This window comes from Plutella xylostella, chromosome 28 (assembly GCF_932276165.1).
Source record: "Plutella xylostella chromosome 28, ilPluXylo3.1, whole genome shotgun sequence".
Classification (NCBI taxonomy): domain Eukaryota; kingdom Metazoa; phylum Arthropoda; class Insecta; order Lepidoptera; family Plutellidae; genus Plutella; species Plutella xylostella.
The window spans coordinates 4,870,017-4,886,890 of record NC_064008.1 but is presented as its reverse complement, the minus strand read 5'-3'; the positions used below and the strand labels follow the sequence as shown (position 1 = coordinate 4,886,890).

At 34.7% G+C, this 16,874-nt stretch overlaps 1 protein-coding gene across 1 annotated transcript in view; it reads right to left on the bottom strand.

Moving 5' to 3' along the window:
• LOC105384823 overlaps nucleotides 1–14,829 on the bottom strand; it is a 41,758-nt gene extending 26,929 nt beyond the window's left edge. Inside the window, exon 1 of the mRNA XM_038110952.2 lies at nucleotides 14,510–14,829. The gene's annotated coding sequence lies outside the window, so the exon portion shown is untranslated. The remainder of the gene's footprint in view (nucleotides 1–14,509) is intronic.
• Nucleotides 14,830–16,874: the final 2,045 nt, after the last annotated feature.

Sequence of the window (16,874 nt, the reverse complement as noted above, 5' to 3'; positions counted from 1 at the left end):
CAATAATTAACATTCGAACTATCATATGAAACATTTCAGTGGTAACTTCATAATAACAGACTTAAAAAACTACCGCTAAACGGAAACCCAAAAATATGATCACCCCTAAAAAGCAAAGAGCGTGCGTTTACGTACCCACTATCAAATAAAATATAAATAACTTTCCATAGAATGCGATAAGCGCGAATAACTTAACAGAAAAAGGGCTGTTTCAGTTATTTCTCTCGCGATAACCGTTGGGGAAGTAACGCGAGAATTTTCTTTTATCTCCATTTTATCACGGAAACTGAAACTGAAATTATTCGGGCGTGACATCTTTATCGGTTTGGATTTTTCACGACGAGCTTCCATCACGACACAATGCGGGGTTGTGACCATGCTGACCCCTTGTGGCGATACTATCGCCAAAATGTTACAGGGCTAGGAAATAAAGAAAAGAATATACCTACAGTACACATACACACACAGAAACCGCTCAAAAATAGGTAAGTATTTAAAAAAAGTTCAGATAGTAATAAAACAATGAGCATGTATGTTGTTTTGACGCCGATCGAGGCCTATTTCCAGCAGTGGGCGACTACGGGAAGATGATTATGAAAGCACTAAACCTATTGATGCTACAGTATCGTGCCATTCCTTGGGAGTGGCCTGTACATTAAATGTAATGTATTGGATTCGATAGTAGTTGATGATGATGTTTATTTTGCTTTTGTTGCTAAGTAAAAAATTTCGCACATACCTACCAAATAATATTTTAGTTAAAAGTCTAATTCTACCGTACAGAGCGGACCAAAGCCATCTAGATAGCTCGCACCTACAATCCACCCGTGACACAAACTTGGAACCTGAACTACGCACCGACATCCATTCAACCCCATACGATCTTTATAAAACCACTATACCAGTCCTACACCACCTTTAGCAACTTTACATTAAAGGCTTTTATGCTTTGTAGAATCCCTCTCTGTAGGGTCAAATGGACCTGAATGGGCTACGAATAATCACCGCCCTTAACCGCGATAAAGCCCTTCCAATCATAATTTATTCAAATTAAAAATACTTATCAAAATATGATGCGGTATTAAATCAAGGATTAAGTGAGCCGGTGCGTGTTGCGGGATCGCGCCGATAAAGCAAGTTACGCTTGAGGGAAATAATGTTTTTTGGTTAAAAGTACCTGCCTAATGTTAAATGTGCTGAATTCCAGGCTTTAAAAAAGCATAATTTAATTTATTTTCGATACATAGTTAAACTTATTATGGTATCCTTCCCAACTCTCACAGGACTCAAGGTAGGTTTAAGAGATAACATAAATTTTCAACTCAGTTTTCATTAATTGTATTGTATTTAAAATCTGTCATTGTGTTTGATTCATCATAAGTAGCCAAATGATGAACAACTTTAGTGATATAGGTAACGCCTGCTGGGATATGCTGCTTTGAGAGGTGACATGACAGGTCAGAAATATAACAGTATAATCTCTAATAATCGAGACGGCCGAATGGCGTAGTGGTTAGTGACCCTGACTACTGAGCCGATGGTCCCGGGTTCGATTCCCGGCTGGAGCAGATATTTGTTTAAACACAAATATTTGTTCTCGGGTCTTGGATGCGCCCGTAAAATGGCAATAGGCCCGCCCCCTATTACATTGGGACTAACTTAACACTCTGGCGAAAAGTGGGTGCAGCAATGCACCTCTGCCTACCCCGCAAAGGAGTACAAGGCGTGAGTGCGTGTTATTTTTTTTTTTCTAATAATATGTACTTATTATTCATCGCAAACACTATATAGGTAGTTTACTGTTTTTTGTGTTGTTTTGTAGTGAAAGAGACATTTTATCTTCCACAGCACAAGCCACTCAAAAATTATTAAATAATCAGCATTCAATAAAAGCGCACCTCTCATTCGTATTAAAAACCGAATAATTATCGTAGTAAAGGCAGTAAGGGCGAGCGTATCAAAATATTATGGAGCCCATTAGCATAATGTTAGACGACAAAATGCTAAATAACAGTGTGGCCACGCTCGGCACCTACACCCTACGGAAGGAGAACATGGGGCTACTGTACAAATCTGTGTTTTTATGATTTGTAAATACCTATATTGTAAAAAAATGCTTTCACATAATTTTCAATCGAGAAAACTGTAGAGGAAAACTGTAGGTATCCATATACCGTTCCGCCCCGACATAACGCTTTTTTTTTTGTAATAAGCCAAAGTAGCCTAAGCCTTTACTGATGTTTTTATAATAAAAATATTTATTTTCTTATTAGAGCACAATAATGGTTTTGAGGGAAATCTATTGTAATGTGTGTAACATTATTCAATGATAAATAAATAATTAAATACTTAATAGTAACATTCATTTGTACAAAAGATTTTACCTAGTCATCTTTGTGGAAATCATGCTTTTAGTTAATAGTCCTTCAACTACTGACAACCATTTCGATGGATTGTGGATAACTGCAAGATATCTGCGTAGCCGCTCAGTAGTTGAATGGATATGAACCTATTTAACTACACAGAAAAGATCTGATATAAACTACAATAGGTTTCAAGCGTAGCCCCGGAACGGCCAAATCGGCGTAAAAACGTGAAGGTTGCTCGCCTATATCTATCTCTATGATCTCGATGAGGGCTACTTTATTCGCATTTCATATAATTTTGTCACGTCCATTACTCGCGTGAGCCGCGTGCGTGTTATTCATAATTTGTGCATATTTTATACGTGAATTAGGTACGATAAAGTTTTAGTGTGTAACGCTTTGTGTGAATAATGTCGTAAAAGTTTAGGGTGTCGATACGGTCAAGTTCATGCTTTAGTTTTAGGACGGATGTTCAAATAAAAACTGAGCCTATAATTTTAAATAGCATAAATATAAGGTACATTTTCATCAGTATGTTAGGAATAAAGAACATATTACTTTTCTAAATGAGAAGATTAGGACGTTTGAAATATAATAAAATACCTAAACGATTTTTTCAATGCAATTTATGTTAATTATACATACATATATTTAGAGATACTTAAATATAGTCTGTAAAATTACTTTTAAGAATATAGGTATTTCCATGAAACACTAACAAGAATTCTAGGCAATTAAAGCCCTAATAAGCTTGGCAAACAAAGCGAAGATTTCAATCAGTATTGGCAATTTAGTTTTAACAAGATACGTTACTGCAGATAAATGCAAAGCCAATACACCAGGTGTTAGCATGCGGTGGCTACAAAAGCGAAAAATAGTAAGTTCCGCCTCCCGTACAATCGACTCCATAATCATCTATACACTTTTTTACCTCATTTCGAAATATATATATTAAGAAACCTTTAATTACTTCATAAGCGGTTTGAGAATTTTGGTTTACAAGGTAGTTACAAAAGTGTATACGTATTTATGAAGTGGACTGTACTACTGAACTATAGAGAAACAAAGATTTACTACAGTTTGTAAAGTAAGTTTTTAACGAAGCAACAGCCGTTTTTATATTTAATAACTATTCATTAGTGCTAAGTAATAGATGGTAATAGTGCTTAACTATTATCCAGTAAAGTGGTTAATATATTGCAATTTTATTCCAACGCACAGTTGAAAAAATAGGCTTTGTAGGTAAATTAACAACTGCGAGACTTTTTGTTTTTAATTAGTAGTATAAGTATGAAAAATATTGAAACATACGTACCAATACATAATTATAACATGTTTATTTTTGTTAAAGATACTATTGTATTGAAATAAAGCATTTTTTTATATATTCTTTAAAAATCAGTAAGTTCTTAAAAGAGTTGATATTTCTTTAGATTAGCAGTGTATGGAACATTTACTAAAAAAAAAAAACTATTTATGCACTTTTAACTTCCAAATTAACTTCTAGTTAGGCCGTATACAGAAAAAAAAACTGAAAACTTATAAGCGCTTACTTTTTCATACTCTGCCGAACCAGCACTGAAACGCTCGGGAAAAATATCCATAGTAAAGTAAGCGCTTATAAGTAAGTTTCCAGATTTCTTTCTTTTAAACGGCCTAACCTCAATTAAAAAGTAAACCTCCAAAAAGTGCCAGTAGCTCTAAAGGGTAAATGCACAACACACGGGTAATGAATAGGGTGGTCGCTCCGTGTGTGGCGCATGCAAAGTGCCGTGTGCCGTGTCACTATCTTTATCTATGCCACCGCCTCGAGCGCGTATAGTGGAGCACTCACCTTACTACACTCGACACTTTATTATACGTAGTTACTGAGAATTAAGAGCTAGATTCGCCTGTGGGGATTAGGGTAAAGGTGGATTGTATTGTACTCGGAGAGTTGGTCTTAAACTGAGTAGCCAATAAAGGCATTATATTTTAGTTTTGGACTTTTAAGAAGACTTAATTTACAATTAGTTTTTTCAATTATATTTAAAATTGGAATTAAAGGGAAATGTATTATGAACAAAAGTAAATGGTAGGTATTTGGTTTTTATCATCCACTTTATGTCTAAAGGACAGGCTAATCAAGACACCAACCACATAACGAATTCCCGACACCAAAAAAGCTGCATTCAAGTCAAAAATGAAAATCCAGCCCACATTTCCATAACCAAACAAAACCCTTCATCATTAACCCATTACAAACGGAACATGTTAATTCAGAATCAGAAATTATCCAATCCCCCCCCCCCCCTCCCCTCGGTGAAGGGTAAAGGACCGCACATTGGGAGATGTCTCGATAAGCGGTCACAGAGTACGCGCGAATCGACACTGCCTTTAATTGAGAGGGAACTGTGGGAGGTCCCAAGGCGTCGCTTTATGCTAATCAATTCACCAGGTTTTTTTGTCTGTGGTCGCCTTCCGAAACTGAGTGGCTTTTGTTTTTTTTTCTCGAAAGAGTTGCGTCGTAAGGAGGTAAGGAGGTCGCTTGTTTTTTGGTTTTAATAGGTGCGCTATTGGTTGCCTGTGTATATTTGTCATGGGTCATGGTTTATATCACAAAAAAAATACACTACGTTATAGTTTAGGTATTATAAAAAATCTTCGCTTAATGAAGAGAGAATGTAAGCGATGCAAGAGTTTAATATTTTCAAAAGTATAAAATGCCATATAACACAAATCGTCCCCAATTTTATCAATTGAAAGAGCATAAAATACCTAGGTGGCAATTTAATTAAATCAAATAAGGTGAGTTGCGCTAAGATTGTCCCACCTACAGAACCCACCTCATTAGGGCTGTGTCGTCGTTTATTTTAGTTTCAGGGGCGTATAATTTAACTCTGTCCGGGTTAAGATATTCCCGGTGTGGTCTTTACTTGTCTGTGCTCGGACCTTTATAGGGTTCCTGCGGAAAGGAAGAGAACCAATCGTAAGTTTTATTGACTGGTTATTTTATTGATCGTGGTTTTTAAAGTCTTTGTAATTTTAACCCGCGACGAAGTTGTTATAATTTTAACCTATCTATGTCATGTATGATGTTTGTGTGTATCTGTATGTGATAATAGACAAAATTGTGAGCTTAGTAAAATATTATATTGGTTACAACTACAAGTCATCTTATTATACTAACTGAATTCTAGTACGTAGATCACTGAAATTTTAGAGAAATTCACACTAGGCAAAGCCTGTGTCATCGAAATGACTATATTAAAATCTCAAACAAACCATTACGACATAACACAGTGACCCACACCATCCTAACTTCCATCTAAAGTTCGACAAAACTTATCTGTTCCGGTGAGAGCGAACTAAATAGATCCATATCTCATTACTTACTAATGATTTGTAGGTATATTGTAAAAGATTATATGGGTTTATGTGTGGTGTGGGTGTGTATTTAGGTGTTACCGCAAGAGCGAATTAATAATACGAGCAAACTTAAAATCTTATAGAATTAAGAAATATTAGACCTTTATGTGAGCTGTCACCGGAACAGATAAGTTTGTGGCACTGTATAACTAACGAAAGAAACTGCATTCAGACTTATTGAGAACCTCTTCCTTTTTGAAGTAAAAACACATACGGAACCTTAATGCAGTTATTGGATCCTCTCTTGCCAGTCTCCGAGGCCGGCCGGTGCGTTCTCGGAACACTGATAAAACGTGGATAAAACTCACAGTAGCCGGAGGTTTAGATTTGTTTGCGCAAATAAAAACGGACTCGACTTTAAAAGGTTAATTTTATGCTTTAGTCATCGGGTTTCAGTTCAGAAATTGCCTCTTTTAAAAGTCTTTGCTTGGGTGTAGATTTAATGTTAGGAAATAATTGTATTTTGTGGCCTACCTAAATTGTTATAATTTATATTGTATACAGGTTGTTAAAAAGAGTATTTTTGCAACACAGATTAATGTAACTTGTATAAAACTATGCTATATTAACAATAATTGAGCGCCATCAAATTCGTCACATAGAATCCGGTGCAAAAGATTTTTAGCAACACCGACCGTTACCGAAATATTTTTTTCAGATTCTACAATTACTCGATAAGAAAGCTATCACTATAAAATACTCACTTGAAAAAAGTGTGCAAAAATAACTTTTATGAGTATGTAGGCATTTTATAACAAGAAAGTTTAATTGCTACGGCCATAGCACCAACAATATGTTGATGCCAGATCGTGACCCGCTACAACACATTTTACTTTTAATCCTTTGAAATATGTGGCCTGAAGAAACGCAAAAAGATTTACCGACTAAACATTTTGCACACAAGTTCATTAAAATTTTGATTTGGAAACTAAGCCGTGGTGTATCAAACTTATTTCATGTCGCACGAAAATGCAAATATGTACTTCTGTGCTCACCCACCATTTTCCAAATGTCAAACTTGAATTGGGTCGATCCCGACTTACATGCCGAGTTTTGGCCCGTTCTATTAATGGAAAAAATTCAATTGGGTTACCTACCAATAAAGTACATAAAGATAGTTACTTCATATTATTACCACTAATATACTCGTACTTCTATTGCAGTGCAGTCACCAAAAGTTTTCAACCTATATAAAAATCTAGTAAACCATTTAATTTTATGTCTTAAACGGAATAAACTATTACCGGGAGTTAACAAATCAACAAGTATTGGAACAATAATTATACTTTACAACGCTAATAAAATTAAAATAAAAAACGAGTGCGGCGGCCGCCAATAGGCCAGCGGGCTTTAAACAATTTAATAGTTCGATCAAAGACACCGCATTCGCACTAAACCAGCCTCTCCACTGGTGTTTATACCCCGCTTTAATAAGTCAACACACAGTACGGGTAATCACTATTTTTATATGAAAACGACACATAATTTCACACTGCCGTTGTCATAATATTACTTGTACAAGTGCTTAACTTGTGAGTAAAAAAATGTGGTAATTTTAACGTGGTTTTTATGTTGTAAGTTATCTCTTTACTTTCGACGGAAAAATATATTGTGCTGTCCTAAATTTTCATTTAAAACATCTTCATGTGATTGAAGTAATTTTATGATTTTTGCTGTTAAATTTTTGGGCCCAACGTTGAGGAGTTTTCCAAGAATAATCTTAACCTAAATAGTGGTGGTTTTTTGCCGGGTTTAGTTAATTTATGCCATGCTTAAATTCTGCACGGTACCGTGTGCACTAATTAGGTTGAGGGTATTTTTGCCTTAAAATGTGGCCTTTTATTAAATTTATACGCCTTTATTCCGCTTAACTATATGTAGAATTGTACAGTCAGCAAAAGATGTATGAAAAAACTGCAATTTTAAGATCCACTGACGGATGTTTAATATCTGATCATACATAGCCATAATGTGCCCAAAATTTACAATGTCTGCTTATTATAATTGTAGAAGGTGTGTATAATTTTTGAAAGTTAGTTAGTCCTGTACTATAACTTATAGATATGACAAATTTTACCACTTGTTTTTTTGCAACCGGTTTAAAATACTCATAGTTATGTCTCTATTTGAAATATTTGAATACATAAGATGATAGTAGCTGCTTTTCAGATACGTTTTATTCGAAAGCTAGATATTATTCTTAGCGTATCGGTAAGAAATACATACATACTAGGCTAGATTAAGTGCCAATTTCTGCATAGTCGGTTATCTAACCGACAGGGTTTGATTTATAAATTAAACGTCATCTCCATATAAAATTCATGACAGATGTCTTAAAAGTCAACCACTACTCCCTGGTTATGCTCTAACCGACTATGGAGAAATTGGTACTAAAACCGCCCGGTGAAAGGATTAGCCAGTCAATAGCTGTCAGTCGCTGATTGCTCAGGGTGCGCCGGTATATAGGTACCTAAAGATACGAAGTGTTTATCACATGCCATTCATTATGTTCGAGTCGCGTTGAGGTAAAAGCAAGCGTGTTTGAAAAGAAATATGTTGTACAATATTAAGGACTTTATTTAATTATCTCTACAACGTACACTACTACATAGCTTTGATTTTTACAAAACAAATTTACTCTATAATTCAATTCAAAAATCAATTTTAATCTTAGTAATTATCAATTTACGTATTCATAAGAAATCGCGTAACAAAATCTATATTTTTTTTCAATCAATCAAAGATTAAATTTCACCATAAACCATAATACCTCCTGTTAGGTACATATTTTGAAACGAATTAATCAAAATGTAAATTTTTGGTATCGATCCGCGGAATATTGATCAGATTTGCATAATCGGTTAAATTTAACCTTAAAAAGTATATATAGCGTATAAAGAGAAAGCGAAAAAAATTTATCACCTTATGAGTTTTAGGACCTCACACTTGGTTTGCTTCCTGATGTCACTATGATATGATAAATAAATATCTAATTTATAACGACTTTCATCGCATTTGCTTATGGATAAAACTCTTGAACAAAGTATTATTTTCAGAGAGAAAACTAGCAACTGTTACTCGGTATCTTATAGTATGCGAGTAGGTATTTACAGTTTGCTAGTTTTGCACTCTACGCACTTTGTGGTGTTACGCGCGCCTATTATCCAGTGAACAGTTTGCCTACTTGGAACGCAAATTAATATCAGAGTTATAATTCACAATGTAAAAAGCGACACCATCTCTGCGTTCAATCATTAGCCTAATCAGTTCCCCAACGGGCCCTAAAGTTACGCCCCACAATTAAGTGTCTTACAAATTCATTCAATAAAAATACATGATTTATCCCGCGCGGCACCTGAGCGTGGTTTTTTATTTATTTATGGGGAATTAATGACCCCTGATGCACGGTTGTGAGGCCGCGGATCCAAATTTCGGGTTTCATACGCATTGGGACGGAGCAACTAGGTATGTATGTACTTCCGTTGAGTATTTTTTTTAAACTGTGTATTTATTTATTTAATTCTTTATTGCACAAATATAAAAATACATGTACAAAAGGTGGGCTTAATGCTAAGAGCATTTTCTACCAGCCAACCTACAGGAGGTGCAGGAAAACAAGTACAAAGATGTGCAAAAAAAAAAAAAACGAAAAAGTATGTAAGATGAAAAAACTAAATAGTCACTTAATAATTATCTTAATATATAATAACAATACATTCAAATAATTATATAAATTTATAAAAGATAATAATAAAATACATATAATATTAGGATACATAAATATAATATATACAAACATATAATAATATAATATCCAGACAGGTACACGAAAATGCTATTTATTTAAGTTGCTGAGATAATGAGCGCGGGTTAGTCGCTTGAAGATGTGGCGAGAAGGGGCTTCTCTAATATTCTCGGGAAGATTATTCCATAGGCGAACGGCGGTGACAGCGAAGGAGTTAGACATAAAACCGGAATGGAAAGAGGGCAGTGCTAATAGATGATTATGGGAGGAACGGAGATGACGTGTATGAGTGTCAGAAAGAAAATCAAACATGGATTTAAGATAGGGAGGAGTATTAGGCTCGTGGAGAACGGAGAAAAGGAGACATAGGATACGAAGATTCCTACGATCACGAATGGGGAGCCATTTTAGCTGTGAACGGTACTGAGAAACGTGATCATATTTACGTTGCCCAAAAACGAAACGGATACAGGTATTCAATAAGCGTTCAAGCTTATTGAGTAGCACTTCGGTCAGATCCAAGTAACACACATCCGCATAGTCTAAGATAGGTAGAAGCAAAGAGTTTACTAAGGCTAGTTTGGTGTGTTGTGGAAGAAAGTTTTTAAGGCGAAGCATAGAGTGGAGAGAAGCGTAGATTTTGCGGGACACTTTGTCTAACTGTTGCTCCCAACTTAAGTGCTCATCTATGATCAGACCAAGATCATTGACAGTTGGAGAGAAAGGTATCACACGACCGTCAAATTAGATTAGATTGGATTATTGTTTTTTTTATTAAATATCTGCATCGTTTATCAGTCCATATTCTCTAAAAGGGTAATCACATAGCTAATTCGCTTTATAACATTCCACATCCCGCTATTCTCCACTCTATCATATCCCGCAGTCTATTTTAAAAGCTTTAAAAACAAAAGTTTATAAATTTATATTATTTTGAAAAAAACCTAAAAATTGGTTTATAAGTACGCGTATGATCGGTCCTCATCCAGTGTCGGTGATTTTCGATCATTTTAGGTCCCGGGGCAGGCAGGCTGTCCATTACTGATCAATTATTTAAACAAGACAACAATATACTTTGTAAGACGCCAGATTTTTGCAATCGAAAAATTCTTGTTCAAGTAAGAGTATTTCAGTGAGAATAAGTAACATGAAAACTTATTTCCGTTTATAGAGGAAGTTTGAAAACTGATTTCAATATATATATAAACGTGTGATTGTTAATTTCGATTTCAGGTAGATTGATAAAAATATAACTTTTCATAGTCGCCTTTTATGGGAGATTTGAAAAGTTGTTTACAATGTTTTTCTAAAGCCTGTACATAATTATTTCATACCAAATTTCGTTTTCATTGGTTCAATACGAAGTGAAATTAATAATCGTTTCAAAACGCTTGAGATAAACTTAATTCATAAAACTACTGAATTAACCAGCTCACAAAAAGTTGTCTGTGGTTTTAATATAAAATTATAGAGTTTCTTAAATCCTAACACGCAACTTATAAACGGTTGGTAGTTATCAAGAAGCGTGCCAAATGTTATTTCACACCTTTTCCCTATAAATGGGGGGTAATTTAACTATCATCGCTTCAGACTAACAACCCGGCTGTGGGCGCTAAAATATTAATTTCTATTATTTTGATTCTCGTTTTCATATTTTAAGGTTAAGCAGCTACCTCAAAACTGGTAAATAAGGCGTTCTCTTAGTATTTTTTATATGAAAAAGTTTTTTTTTCTTACTATAAAACTATAATTGATTACAATAGCTATAAGAATGTAATATTTGTACGTCGTGTATTTTCAGAGTAACAAAATATTCAATGTAACATTTACCAAAAGTACATAAGTTCAGATTAATATCCACGGCAAGAAGAACCCGATACAAATTGACCACATTAACCAGAAAACAATCAATAGATCCAAATTACACGCAAACCATTACTCAATTAGGAATTACTCCAAAAGACGTGTAGAAGACATTACGCAATATCTCATTACAGTCAATAACGTCCAAAAGTCGGGCTTATGGCCGCGGGTTCAACCCAAGAGGCAGATGGCCGAGGCACATCACGACTCACAAATAAAATCAGCCTGATGCTTAATTTGACAGAATTAGGCATCCAAAAACCATCGACACCCTCAAGCCCTAACCTCGCGATTAAACCCTAAAAAGCGACTGTAAAGACCAATTTTCAGGCACTTTAATTTGTCAAATTTAACACTAATGTCAACTTGTGTTGAGCCGACGGCGTTGAAATGATGTGCGATCGGCAATTACGGGGAATTACCGGGTATGAGTCGAGAAGGTGCGAAGATTGGGTGTTAAAAGCGAAGCCTCATTATGCAAGGCGCAAGACGCACGCTAGAAAGGAGCCGAATGTATGGAGTAAGAACGGAAGCAATTTTAGTATTTAACTGTCATACTCGTAATGCAGGGTTTTGGCTGCTACAGATTTGATAGCTCGGAGAGAGTGAGAAGGAAAAGCCTGAAATATTGAAATGGCACAGATTAAATAATACTTACTTATGTATGTTAGCGAGACGATGAACGTGAGCGTGAGTAAAAAAATAATAGGTACTTATTTTCCTGAAATACCAAGTACCTATCTATTGGTATTGCCAAGTTTAGGCGGCCTATGTCCTGCAGTGGATCATTTACGGGCTGTGTGTTTTATAACATTCCTTTTATTCCATAAACGGATGAAAGGCATACGAGATAAAGCCAACTTGCACTCTTTTACAATTATAACAGAGCTAATTATGTAGCCGTATTACATATTTAATGTTTTGTTGTGAGTGTGTACGAGTTCTCGAGCTTGCTTGTAATTGTATGAAGATATCCCACGCCGGGAGATACCGTGACCGTCTCGGTATCACAAGTCGGAGATACACCGAGTTCAACTATCGAAAATTGAAGTCTATCGTGGTAATCCCACTTGTTATAAAACTCAGAGTATAGATACAAATCAGGTAGTCAAAAGCCGGGTTTAAACCAGAGCTTTCTTTAGTCTACGTTTTATAATAAAGGAGGTGAGATTAATTTATTGTTGATATAGGTCTATCGAGAATATACAAAGGTCCATCAGAGTATAAATGAATTGTGAATGCCACTGTAACTGCTGGAAAAAGTGGATTATTTTATATTGTTACTATTAAACTGTCGTTTGCAGCAATAAAGCAATTGCAGGATTTATGTACGGTAGAAAATGTTATCTATTACAGTCCATTATAACACCGACGGGTTGAAAAGAAGAAAACATTGGTCGAATAAGCGGATCATTTGTAAACGTTCTCTAAAATTAAAATACGGTCTATGAATTTGGGAGACAGTTTCATATTAACTGAGAAAACACAAGATAAAATATTTCCACCCAGTGCACCCACTACCTTACTACAAAGCACACGGCAAGCAGTATTAATTATTACCACCAGTTGTCTTATAGTAACGGCTTCCGGTCTTAAGAACTTCTGTTACGCTGAAACAGCAATTATAGCCTGAAATTTATCAGGCACCCGTTTCATAAAACTGACGATTTTTTTTTCAATTAATTCATCATCATCATACCGTAGTCATCCACTGCTGTACATTGGTCGTATCAAATTCCCTGATTGAAAATAGTTATAAGGTTTTTTATATTGTAGCATTTTTTTAAATGTTTTTTTTTAAAGTTTCTGACTGTAAACTCAGGTACTTAAAAAAAACAGTTTATACTTTTCTGTAGGTTTTAGGTTCCTATTGCAATTTAAAATGTGGAGATTATGATGGATCTTATATCTAGCATCAGTTGTGTGCGTGTGAGATCAATTTTATTAATGTAATAGTACCTAGAATGAAATTGTTAGCGTTATGACGCGGTTCGTTGGTTTTGATTTTTGGGGAATAGAGCGGCATAAAACGACAGCCGTGAATTTGATACAAATAATATATTTTATTATATTTTTATGTTGTTTTGGGTATTGTTAAGAAAATTATGGTGTGGGTTTATTATACATAGTAGCTGTGAAAATAAAGTAACTTTAATTAGTTATAAGATAGTCGTTCATACGAATGTAAAGCAACGCACCGACTAGAAGCAAGATTACCTTTTAATTAGCCATTTATTAATCAAATGCTATATTGTTGGCATATTGTTTTTCCGTTGTATCCGCCATCGAAGCTTTACAAACAGATGCTTAAAGCTCTCAAAAATTTATACAAATGAGATTGAAAACAAAATTACTCACAGATATTTTTCACCTCTATATTAATACTAGTAGCATTCTCTACCATTTAACCTATACGCATTTTCCCTTAATTGAATTGGTTTAAAATTTAAAGCAAGACCAAGTTTATTTCAAAAAAAATATGATGGAACTTGAAAAGAAGATGAGATATTCTTTAGGTATTTGTACACAAAAAACATGGACAAAATTATAAAAAAAACTTAATCTAACACATTATGTACAAATTGCGGTCTGCGCTTAAAGCGATTTCTTCCAGAAAAGAACTTTATTCTATTGAGGCAACGCGTTTCGTTCGCGGTAAGATGCGCTACGAGATGGCCTGTCACGCGATTTCGTAGCACTTGTCGTAGTTAATAAAAGCTGTTTTCAATTACATTGTCTTTTGTGTTATCACTTTAAATTTATGTTATATACAATAAAATTACGTACTTAATAACTTTTTTGGAATTATTGCTAGATTAAAATAAATTAGGTTGGATTGCTGTTGTGCAAGCTTTTACATTTTCTGTTCCGTGTGTGGCCTAGTAGAAAATGCGTTAGTATCTACAGCATTAAGTTGATTACATTACTTTAGGAATTTTGTAAACCCTGTCAGGCACACCAAATTTAAACTAAAAAATATATAAACAAAAGGTTAATAAATTTCCTTAGTAAACTATCTACCTCCCTATGTAAGTACTAAAAGACTTTTGGATGATACAGTATTACTTTAACTTAATTAGTACCTAAAACAAAATTTAAACCCAAACATACTTGAAACTTTACATACCTAGTTCCGGTGCACTGAATTCTGGAACAACTTAGTTCATTATAAATCTGAGAACAGTTTTATATCACAAAAGGATTCTTACAAGAAAAATGCAATTTTACAGTTTTTACACTGAGCTTAAACTCAGCTCTAAAAAGTCCACCACAAAAAGTTTCCGAACTTAAACTGCAAACTATTTAAAACCAAACTTAAATATTCTCAAAACATCTGGCTGGCTATAGCAGAAATTAAAATACGAAGAAAATAGAACTGTCAGTTTTTAAAAATCGCGTCGCGTTTTGAAATTCGAATGTTCCGTTCCACGCGTAAGCTTCGTCCGGAGCGCGCCGCGGTTGTACCCGGCCGAGCGTGGCGCGGCCACGCCCCTCGCACGGAGGGGGGAGTGATACACCTCTTTGCTGTGAAGATGTCTCATACCTACTCCGGTTGGCTAGCTTATTCTGAGCTTCGGGGCTTGGAGAACCATTTTGAGCGGGTTAGTGGATCGTCTCGGGAAGGATGAAATAGATACAATCAATAGGTATTGAAGCTGGCCAGAATATGAGATTAATACAATGAATACGAGTTTATGATTTACTATAAAAATTATACATTTTCTTTATTATTTTTAAAAATAGTTACATTATCTACGTTTGACGTTGATTATACACTGCCGGGCAATGAAAAAGTTCCACTCACAAACTTCCGACAACAAACGACCCCAATTTTTTCAAAGATTTAATTTAAAATTGGTACAAAATATTACCAATTTTAGTTGGTAATATTCTGATGCTCTGTTAAATGTACTTCAATATTGCAGAAGACGGCATTAAGCTAGCCTTTTCCGTTTAGAAGTAATTTGGTGATTTTCTCAGTGGAACCTTTTCATTGCCCGTGAGTGTAATATCCGAAGAGCAAAACCACGAAAGAATCGTTGCTGTTTACGGCTTCTTATTATTATGTAGGTAACTAACAAATAAGTGTGTAAAGCTTTTTTAAGTATGTTATAGTACCTAACGATAAATATCCCATTTTAATATATTTATAAGATAAACTAATTATATTTCATGGCGTAATCAATCAAAACCCTATTTTAAAATTAAATAACTGTAAAAGCTTTATCAAAAGATTCAAAAGTCTTCCCTATACTTACTTCAAGGAAGCCATAGTTCTAATAATACTGGTCGTTTGTAAAGAGACATCACTCCCCTGGACTTCAAAATATAGCCCTTATTAGAACAGAATAAGGTGCAAGTTACAGGAACTGTAGAGTTTGTCTATGACAGTTCTGGTATTTCGCAGGCGGGAAATAGGCAAGTAGGTAAAGAGGGGTAAATATCATGTTAAGTTAGGACATTTCTGCATGAATTATTATGTTGCGGTTCTTAAAGGAATAAATTATGGTGGCATTGCCAAAGTTGTTTATAGTAGTACCTACACTACGTGTCTTTATTCGTTTCACTTTCATTCCAAAAGTATAGGTAGGTACTTACTTAGTTACTTACTTCATACTTAAATTTGTACATAGTAACGTACCTATACCCTATATATATATATATATATATATATATATATATATATATATATATATATATATATATATAGGCATTTCCAGTCGATTGTACCCAATAATGCATTATCCGAATCTTTACCATTTCTAAGATATTTAACATTGAAGTTTTTTCGATCGATTTAGGTATCACCAAGATATGGCCACTTAACTATTTTGAGCTATTTTGAGGTATTATGTCTTATTTGAGTCGAATATTGCATATATTTTGATTATTTTTATTAGTTTAATAAGGTGTTACTTATGCAAAACAAACAAAAAAATATTGAAATGTGGCTAGTTTTTTTTTTTATTTTCGCTATAAAGCACAAAATTTTGGCAAAAAATTATAAAAACCTTAAATATTAAATATTATTGGGTTTAATCGACTGGAAATACCTTCCTCTATCACCTCCGGAAAGGATCTGGTCTAATTACCAATAACCCTGTATACAGCTAAATTTCATAAAATTATTAATCGTTGACATTAGCGTAAAGTTCCTTTCTGCAACTCAGCGTATAACTAGTCACAACGATCTAACGATCAACGTTAATATCGAGTTGTTGAGTGTGCACAGTGAGTTGTGTTATAATTACAACCGCGGCGGCGTCATGGGAAGACACGGCTGTCTGTGTGCTTGTCTGTCTACTAGTCTGTGGCACCGGGGACACACTGCAGCGGTGTCGGACGGAAAAAATGAAAAGGGGCCCTATCACAGGGTAAGTCAAAACAAAATAACATTTACGAAGTAATGAGTGTCAAATACAAAACATTTTAAATACGAGTACACTGAAATACACTCACAGGCAATGAAATAGTTCCACTCACAAAATGCC